Source organism: Sciurus carolinensis, chromosome 17, assembly GCF_902686445.1.
Source record: "Sciurus carolinensis chromosome 17, mSciCar1.2, whole genome shotgun sequence".
Classification (NCBI taxonomy): Eukaryota; Metazoa; Chordata; class Mammalia; order Rodentia; family Sciuridae; genus Sciurus; species Sciurus carolinensis.
In genome coordinates, this window is record NC_062229.1 from 46,345,719 (window position 1) to 46,355,854 (window position 10,136).

A 10,136-nucleotide genomic window follows, 5' to 3' on the forward strand; every position below is an offset into this window, starting at 1 on the left:
AAGGAACTTGCTGAGACTTTTTTATAGAAATTGTATCAAATCTATAGATCAATTTCAGGAGATTTTAAATTTTTATTATATTGAGTCTTCCAAACTGAAAATATAGTATATCTCTCAAAGATGGAAGGTGTTTGATTTCTTTCAACACCACTTGATAATTTTCATCATATAGATTCTATACACATTTTGTTAACTTTATACCTTAAGGATTTAATTTGGGGGAACAATTGTATATGATATTATTGTATTTTTATTTTGGTTTCTGCCTACTTATTATCAGCATATATAAATGTAATTAATACAGTATACATAAATGTAATTAATTTTCCTGTGTTCATCTTGAATCCTGCAACCTTAATGAACTTACTTATTAGTTCTAGGATATAATTTGTAGACTTCTTGGAGTTTTCTAAGTAGTTTTGTTTTGTTTTTTTGCTGTTTGGGGATCGAACCCAGGGCCCTGTGCTTGTAAGGCAAGCACTTTACCAACTGAGCTATCTCTCCAGCCCTCTAAGTAAATAGTTATGTAATCTAAAATAATTTTTCTTTTCCAATGTTAATGCCTTTAATTTCTTTTTCTAGCCTTATTTCTGTAGTTAGAACTTTCAGTATTATGCCAAATAAGAGAATTGACAGCAAACATCCTTGCCTTATTCCTGTGTTAGAGGGAAAATATTTAGTCTCTTGCCATTAATTATGCTGTTAACTGTAGGTTTCACTTTATGAGGTTAAGGAAAACACCCCTGATACCTAAGACTTTTGCTCAGTATTTCTTTGTATATTCTGGGTCTTTTATTCTTCCATATGAATTATAGGACTGCTTTTTCTAGTTCTATGAAGAATGTCATTGGTATTTTGATGGGAATTGTATTGAATCTGTAGATTGTTTTTGGTAATATGACCAGTTTGACAATATTAATTCTGCCTATCCAAGAACATGGTAGGTCTTTCTATCTTTAAGATCTTTTCTTTCTTTCTTCATTGTTCCATAATTTCCATTATAGAGATCTTTTACCTCCTTGGTTTAATTTATTCCAAATATTTTTTTAGGCTATTGTGAATGAATTATTTCCCTGATTACTTTCTCAGAAGATTCATTATTGGAGTAAAGGAAAGCTGTTCATTTTGTATGTTGATCTTGTATCCTGCTACTTGAAAAACAAGACTGGAGGCATCACAATACCTGATCTCAAACTTACTAGAGAGCTATGGTTAAAAAAAAAAAAAAAAAAAAAAAAAAAAAAAAACAGTGTAATATTGGCATAAAAACAGACATGAAGACGAATGGAATAGAAGACATAGAGACAAATCTACATAGAAAGATACAGTTATTGAATCTTTGACAAAGATTCCAAATATATACACTGGAAAAAGATAACCTTTTAAACCGTGCAGAGAAAACTGAATATATATATATAGAAAAATGAAACTAGGTCTAGATCTCTCACCATGCACACATATTTACTCAATGTGGGCCAAAGACCTGGGAAATAGACCCAAAATACTACAACTCCTTGGAGAAAACATAGGAGAAATCTTGGGATCAACACTCTAACACGTTGGTACAGGCATCAACTTCCTCAAAAGACAGACACTAAAGAAATAAAACCAAGAATCAACAAGCAGGATGGCATTAAATTAATAAACTTCTGCACAGCAAAGGAAACAAGAGAATGAAAAAAGAGCCTACAGATTTTCTTGAATCAAATTTATGATAGACACAAAAGATACAAAACTATCTAATACAATGCTCATCGTATGTTGAGGAAATACTTAACACAATTTTACTGTAAAGGCAACAAAGATAAAGGGATATTTGTCTTTAGTTTCAGAAATTTAATTATCATGGGCCTTCGTAGATTTCCCTGGATCTATTCTACCTGGAGTTGGTTTAGTTTGTTTTTTTGTTTTGATTTTTTTTTTTTATATATCTGTATGTTTATGTCTGGCAAGATTTGGAAAAGTTTCATTTAGCAATTTTTTGAATATTTTTTTCAGTTTCATAGCCTTTCATCTTTTCTGGGACTCTGATGATATAAATGTTAAATCATTTATTATTGTTTCACATAATCTAAGACTCTCTTCATTTTTTAGTCTATTTTATAATTATTGTTCAGAGTGAGTAAATTGAATAAATTTTTTAAGCTCACTGATTTTAACTGTTTTCTCTACTATACTGAAAAAATTCAGCAGTATTTTTTATCCTTGCTTACTATATTTTGTAGTTATATAATTTCCAGGTTTGTCATAACTTTTGTTTCATTGCTGGTATTTTCTATTTTGTTATCTGTAGTTGATTTCTGAAGTGTTTTGGTGACAGTTATTTCAAATTCTTGTCAGAAAATTCAACAGCTTTTGAATTTAATATTGACATCCCTTAACTGTGTTTTCTGGTTTGATAATGGTTCTCCTGGTCTTTGGTATATTATGGACATTTTAATTATTATATTAGGAGATTTTTAATCCTACTTAAATCTGTTTTCACTGGAAGCTGCCTTGTTTAATTTTAGCTGGGTAGATTCTGACTTCCTTTTGTGGGTTTTGGTTTCAACAAGAATTCAGATTTTAGAGTCCTTGCAATGCTGTTTTGGTCTGTTTCATTCTCCTGGTGTTACTGGAATTCCTGACTGATCCCTGCTGGTGCCAGAAATGACTGCAGAAAACATTTCCTCAGGCTGACAGGTGTTGCTATGGTGCACGGTGGTGAGACAGCAGAATCTGACAGAAATCTCCTAGTTCCACTGGGGTGGAGGAAATGAGGGGGCAGGGCTCTTGGCGATGCTGCCCCTGCTTGGAAGACCAATGTGCCTGCTGCTGTCTCAGTCACACTTTGGGCAGTAGTTACTTGAACACTTTGGACTGGGATGACCCAACCTGTTCTTGAATTCAGTAGATCAAACAGTCAACGGATCTAGGCTGCAAGATGGGAACTTTGATGATGACTAGCATGCTCACTTTTGTGAGCATAACTAAGGTCAAATGAATTGCAGAAACCATTGATTCTTAAAGTATGATCCCCGAACCAGGTGAAGCATCAGCATCACCTGGGAATTAATTGGAAGTTCAAATGTAAATTCTGTTTCAGATTCAGACCAGTACGTCTGGAATGAGGCCCAGTGCAGTTTTAATAGGCCCTTGAGGTGCTTATTAGTGCATATAAAGTCTGAGAACTACTGGCAGAGACCATGTCTACCTCTGAGTAAATGTAGCCTTCTAGTGTCTATCTTCTGTTTCTCCCAGGAATGTCCCCGAAGAGGTCTTAAAACTGAAACAAGAATCTATGAAGTTCTAGAATTTCACAGTAAAATAGCTCATGCATATTTACTCCAACCATACTCTCTTCCACCCGAGCTGGAAGGACCACCTAAGCAATAAGAAATAATTGCACCACCACACAGAATAATTTTCACATTCAATAAGACAGTCAAGAAATTCTAAGCATTATTTTTTTGTTCTTCACCTGTGCTTCTTTATTATCAATAACATTTTATTACATATTATCTTTTCTGAATTTGAGAGCTAATGTACTATATTGGTTAAAAATGTATCATCCAGAGCTTAACTGCCTGGTTTTAAATTCAGCCTGCATCACATCATCCCCAACATTATATGACTTATTTCATTGAATTACATAAAGGCTATTTAAGAATTAGAGGAAATATAAATAGAGGAAATATACATAAAGCATATAAAACAGTATTCCATAAATGAATGACTGTGTTAGACAATTTCTATTGATCTAAAAGAATACCATAGATTGGATAATTTATAAAAAAAAAATAGTATTTCTTACCATTCTAGAGGTTGGGGAGTTAAGATCCATGGGCCACATCTGGTGAGGAATTTTTTGCTGCATCATAAGATTTCAAAAGGCATCACATGATGAAAGAGCATGCAAGAGAGCTAAACTTGCCTCATAACAAGACCACTCTTAAAATAATTAATCCACTCCTGCAATAACAACATTAATCCACTAATGCCCTAATGGCCTAATCATCCTTTGGGGCCACCTCCCAACACTTGCCTTGGGGATGAACTTTGGAGTATGCATTCAAATCATAGAAATGGCTTCTATTCCATTAACATCATCCATTACACCACAGCTATGTGATATTTACTTTAAGTTGCTTTTATCATAATGGAAACAGGAATATATGATTTTGGTCACACATGGGCCATATATTCCATCTTGTTCCATAGATAAAAATATATTAAATTATAGAAGTACATTTTGGTCACAAGATGCAGTTAAGCTAATTGACAACAATGAGGAAATTAACTACCTCATTGTTATACTCTACTAATTGAATGAATTCATGTCACAGAATTCTGGTTTATTAAAATCTTCATATCACTGAGAATAATGTAGCAGTGTAACTGGTTTTTGATCTGATAACCTCAAAACTAAGTTTCTTAAGAGTAGATATAATACTTTACTCAAGTTTATGTCTCTGGCAGCACAGTATATACACTGTTACATAATGGGTACTCAATAAAATGTGTATGGTGCTGTTCTTTTGAAGAAATTTTTATGCATTCATTCATATAAAGTAAAAAAGAAATTCTTTGTTTTTGTTTTTTCCCCCTTGATGCCTTTTCTTAACCCTGATTCATAAACACACACACACACACACACACACACACACACTCTCTCTCTCTCTCACACACACACACACACACAGACACACACACACAACTTAAAAATAATGTTATGAATTACTATTTAGTCTTTTAAATTTCTTAAATTCCACTAAATCCACCACTTCACATTCGCCTTTTCTTCCTTACATACTCCTCTAATTAAATTTGAAGGTTTTCTCAATCCTATTTACATATCTTGTCCTCTAAAGCATCCTCTTCTACCCAGAATCCCCCAGTGCTTCACCCCTTTCTGAAGTCACATATTACAAAATTCCTATTTCCCTGTATCTTCTCCTTTTTTAAGGGCCACTCTGTCACGCACAATGTTGCTCAAATTTTAAACTTTCATTCCTGGAGTGTACTCTTTCTACATATCTCATTGCTTTATTTTGAGGTTCATGATGGTCATTTGTCATCTCATTGTATAATAATATCTTCCTCCAGATCACACAACAGGTGGCCTCCAAATGATCTCCTGACCATTTGTTAAACAGACTCATCAAGCTCCTTAGTATAACACACAAGGCTCTTTGATTTTTTTCCTCTTTTGGTTAAACTTATTCATTTCATATGCTGATCCCCTAACTCTTTCCAACTCTTCCCAGGAAGAATCAAGTTTGATTCTTATTCAAAATGGGCTTCTTCATTTTGAAACTCTATTAGTCTTCAGATTACAAGAGTTCCTATTTCAGAAAGACTTTCGTGAGCTCATGGATCAAATTAATTATTCTCAACCATCCACTTCCAGGCAATTTCTTTGTCTTATTCATTTTGGATTCCCAGCATTCAACACAGTTCAACACAAATGTTTTTTAATTAAATGGAATGATTTTTTCAAAAGTATTATCAATATATTTTAAAGAAGGACACTACATGCTGCTTAAGGGAAGCATAAATCAGCAAGACATAACAATCATAAATATCTATGCCCCGAACATTGGCTCATCCACGTACGTCAAACAAATCCTTCTCAATTCCAGAAATCAAATAGACCACAACACAATAATACTAGGCGATTTTAACACACCTCTCTCATCACTGGATAGATCGTCCAAACAAAATTGAATAAAGAAACTATAGATCTCAACAACACAATCAGCAATTTAGACTTAACGGACATATATAGAATATACCATCCAACAAAGAATGAATACACTTTCTTCTCAGCAGCACATGGATCCTTCTCTAAAATAGACCATATTTTATGCCACAAAGCTACTGTTAGTAAATACAAGAAGATAGAGATACTACCTTGTACTCTATCAGATCATAATGGATTGAAATTAGAAATAAATGACAGAATAAAAAACAGAAACTTCTCCAATACCTGGAGACTAAATAATACACTATTATATGATGAATGGATAACAGAAGACATCAGGAGGGAAATAAAAAATTCTTAGAAGTAAACGAGAACAAAGACACATCATATCAAAATCTCTGGGACACTATGAAAGCAGTACTTAGAGGAAGATTTATTTCATGGGGTGCATTCAAAAAAAGAAGTAGAAATCAACAAATAAACGAGTTAACACTACAGCTCAAAGCACTAGAAAAAGAAGAGCAGACCAATACCAAAAGTAGTAGAAGACAGGAAATAGTTAAAATCAGAGCCGAAATCAACGAAATCGAAACAAAAGAAACAATCGGAAAAATTAATAAAATAAATAGTTGGTTCTTTGAAAAAATAAATAAAATTGATAAACCCTTAGCCACACTAACAAAGAGAAAGAGGGAGAAAACTCAAATTACTAAAATTCGGAATGAACAAGGAAACATCACAACAGACACGAGTGAAATACAAAACATAATTAGAAGCTATTTCGAAAATCTATACTCCAACAAAACAGAAAACCTTGAAGACATCAACAAATTTCTAGAGACATATGAACTACCTAAACTGAACGAGGAGGACATACACAACTTAAATAAACCAATTTCAAGCAATGAAATAGAAGAGGTCATCAAAAGCCTACCAACAAAGAAAAGTCCAGGACCAGATGGATTCTCAGCCGAGTTCTATAAACCTTTAAAGAAGAGCTCATTCCAATACTCCTCAAATTATTCCATGAAATAGAAGAGGAGGGAACCCTACCAAACTCGTTCTATGAAGCCAATATCACCCTGATACCTAAACCAGACAGAGACACATCAAGGAAAGAAAATTTCAGACCAATATCCTTAATGAACATCGATGCAAAAATTCTCAACAAAATTTTAGCAAATCGCATACAAATATATATTAAAAAGATAGTGCACCACGATCAAGTGGGTTTTATATTTTAAAGATTCCTTCAGAGGATTTTTAAAATGGTATGCTTCTATATACCACTTGCCTTAAGTACTATGCTTTGTATATAGACATGATTTACCCAAAAAGACCTTTAAAAAATTAAGGTTCTTGGAACACACAGAGGGGGAAATTGTGATTATATTTACAAATACACACAAGTTCTTAGAATTAGATATAATCAGATATAATCAGATGATAACAGATCACCCAATCAAGTGATACCACAGTGCTGGTGGCAACACTGTGCCTGGAAGGCATTGGGATATCTTTCATGTTAGAAAATTTCATTCAAGGTGATTGTACCAGTTATATTTATTCTTCCTTTCAAACTGGCTCCATGAGGACTAGATATAATGTATATGGCTAGGTTTTATTTCTCTTCCAATGAAGTTTTCAATACTGTTTTTCTTGTTGCAAATGTAATACGGACTTATTTCCGCAAAATAAAAATATATAATTACAAAGAATGTAAAAACAAGCTACTGCCAACATTTTGAATATTTTGGAGGAGGAAGGAGGAAACTGTTGCTGCCATTTATCAAATTTTTATTTTCTGCTAAGTTCTCTATCTTCTTCACCCAGACATAAGCTCAGAGCTTGAAGTTTTTGTGTGGTTGAACTGAACCCCATTCTATGGTTTAGGAGAGTACTTTATCTTCTTCTTAATTTTTATGATATTTTAGAGAACTTGCCTCTGTTCCTTTGCATCTTATGTTAGTTAATACAATTCTATAGCTTAAAAAGAATCCACTTGCAATTACCCCTTAGTGCTTTCCATTTCTCCTGTCTTGTTTCAACCACAGAGCACTGAGGCTTCCTTCTTTTGTAATTTCTCCAATGCATGAGTTTATCTTCTACCCATTTCCTCCTACTTTGATCTCTCACCCACTTCCCAAAGTCCTTTTCAGAGATGTCATTTCTTCCTTATCCTAAGCCTAGGACTTAAAGAATTTTTTTTTGTCAAGTAAACATAATCTCTTGGTTTCATTTTTTACAACTAAATTGATATTTCCCCCAGCGATGGTATTTCACAAAATAGTTTTAGGGAATATTTTTTCACATCCTTGTATGATATTACTTAATTTCCACAATAACATCTGATAGGGCACAGTGAAGACCCATTTCATAAGTGAAACAATGAGAGCATAAAGAGGATAAGCAATTAATAACCGTGTTTCATAATTTCTTCTATTGCCTGTACCTCACTGAAAAATAAGATTCCTACAGTTAGAAACTGTGCCCTTTTTTTTTAAACATCTTTACCTATTATGTGTAATACAGTGGCTGAAATATAGTTAAGTATGCAATAAATATTTTTTAAAATAATTATGTGAGTGAATAAATAATTTTGTCCTATATTGCAGCCTCATTTGAGTTGATTTGATAACAGATTTTGAAGGGATGGATGGCTGCCTCTTTTAAAAGGCACTTTCTCCATTTGGCTTGCAGAGCAATTGTTTCATTGTTCAATTCTCAGTATCTTTTGCTGCTTCTTCCTCTTAACAGAAGGTTCAAAAGCTTAGAGTGTTCCGGGGATATATCCTTAGACATCTACCCTTTTCAATTTGGTGATTTCATTCAGTATTATATCTCCATACAATCAACAATATGCTGATGACTTTAATTTCATGTCCAGGCTTGACATGGCCCAATTTCTATCTAATGTGCAAAAACTTCATTACTCATCCCTTGCAAATCTGTCAACCCTATCAACCTGTTCAATCCAAACATCTTATAGTCACCCTTAATTCTTCTCTCTCACACCCTGCATCCAAATCCCTAATTTTTAAATCAATGTCAAAACACATTTATAAATTAAAATAAAAATAATTTAGGAAATAGCTATATCTAGAAATGAGGCATTTATCACCACCTCCACAGCTACCATCCCACTGTGAGCCTCTGTACTTCTCTCTGGATAACTGCAATAACTCCCCACTGGTCTCCCTGCTTCTTTCCCTGCCACCCCACAGGCTGTACTTAGTACACCAGTCAGATTGTTTTCATTACCCTTTTGCATAAAACATCTGATTCACACAAATAATAACAATAAAATAAAATCAACTGGGGAAATGTGAACACTGGATATTTCCTCTTTTTCGGCAGACCTTGGCATCCGTGTGATGCTTGTTTTGCAGACACGCAGAATCCTAGAGTCACAGTGCCCTGGTGGCTTCTAACGAGAATTCAAATGAGTGCTTGGGAAGCCAGACAAGTTTTCTGTAGGATTAGAGCACCTATATATAGTGTCCAATGGGGTGAGACCTAGGGAAACTACCAGTGGAAAGATACTGGGGGAACCCCAGAGAGGCAGACTGACCAGCCCTGTGTTATCCCAGGAAAGTCAACAACATCCGTGTGCAGAACCAGACAGCAGCTATTGGTCAGAAAGGAGAAAAGCTATAGAAACAGGACAGCCCAAGATCTTGAGGTTGTGTGTACAAGAAGCCAAACCTGGAACTTTTGGATTTAATAACTGCCCTTCTGGACTTCAATATTGCTTTGAGTCAACTATTCTTTTCTACTTACCCATTTCTTCCTTTTGGAATGGGAATGTGTACTCTGTGTCACCATTGTATATTGGAAGCAGATAGTTTGTTTTGATCTTACAAGCTCATCACTGCAAGCATTTGGCCTTGCGTCTCAGATGAGACTTGATTTTTGAATTAATGATGAAACAAATTAAGATTTTTAGACTATTGGAGATGCTCTGTGAGAAGGTCATGAAACTTGGAGTCCAGAGACAGAATACTATGGTTTGGGTATTGTTTGGGTATCCCCCAAGGCTTCATATGATGAAATTTAAACCTCATTGTCAAGTATTAAGCGGTAGAAACTTAATCCTACTATGATGCTTAGAGATAAAGTTTTAGGAAAGTGATTAGGATTAGAGAAGGTCATTAAGGTGAAGCCACCATGATTGAATCCTGGTGGCCTTATAAGAAGAGGGAGAGAGATCAGACAAACAAATTCACATGTACTGTCTCTGGCCATGTGATGTGCTACGCCACCTTTGGAAGTTTTTAGTAAAAAGGCTATCACCAGATGCAAACCCTTAAACTTCTAAAACTGCCAGGTAAATAAATCTCTTTTCTTTATGAAGGTAATCTGTCTGAGGTATTTTGTTACAGTAATGAGAAACTGACTGATGTTGGTCATAAATTATCACTTGTTAAAATGTCTCAAGGTATTAGCCAATAAA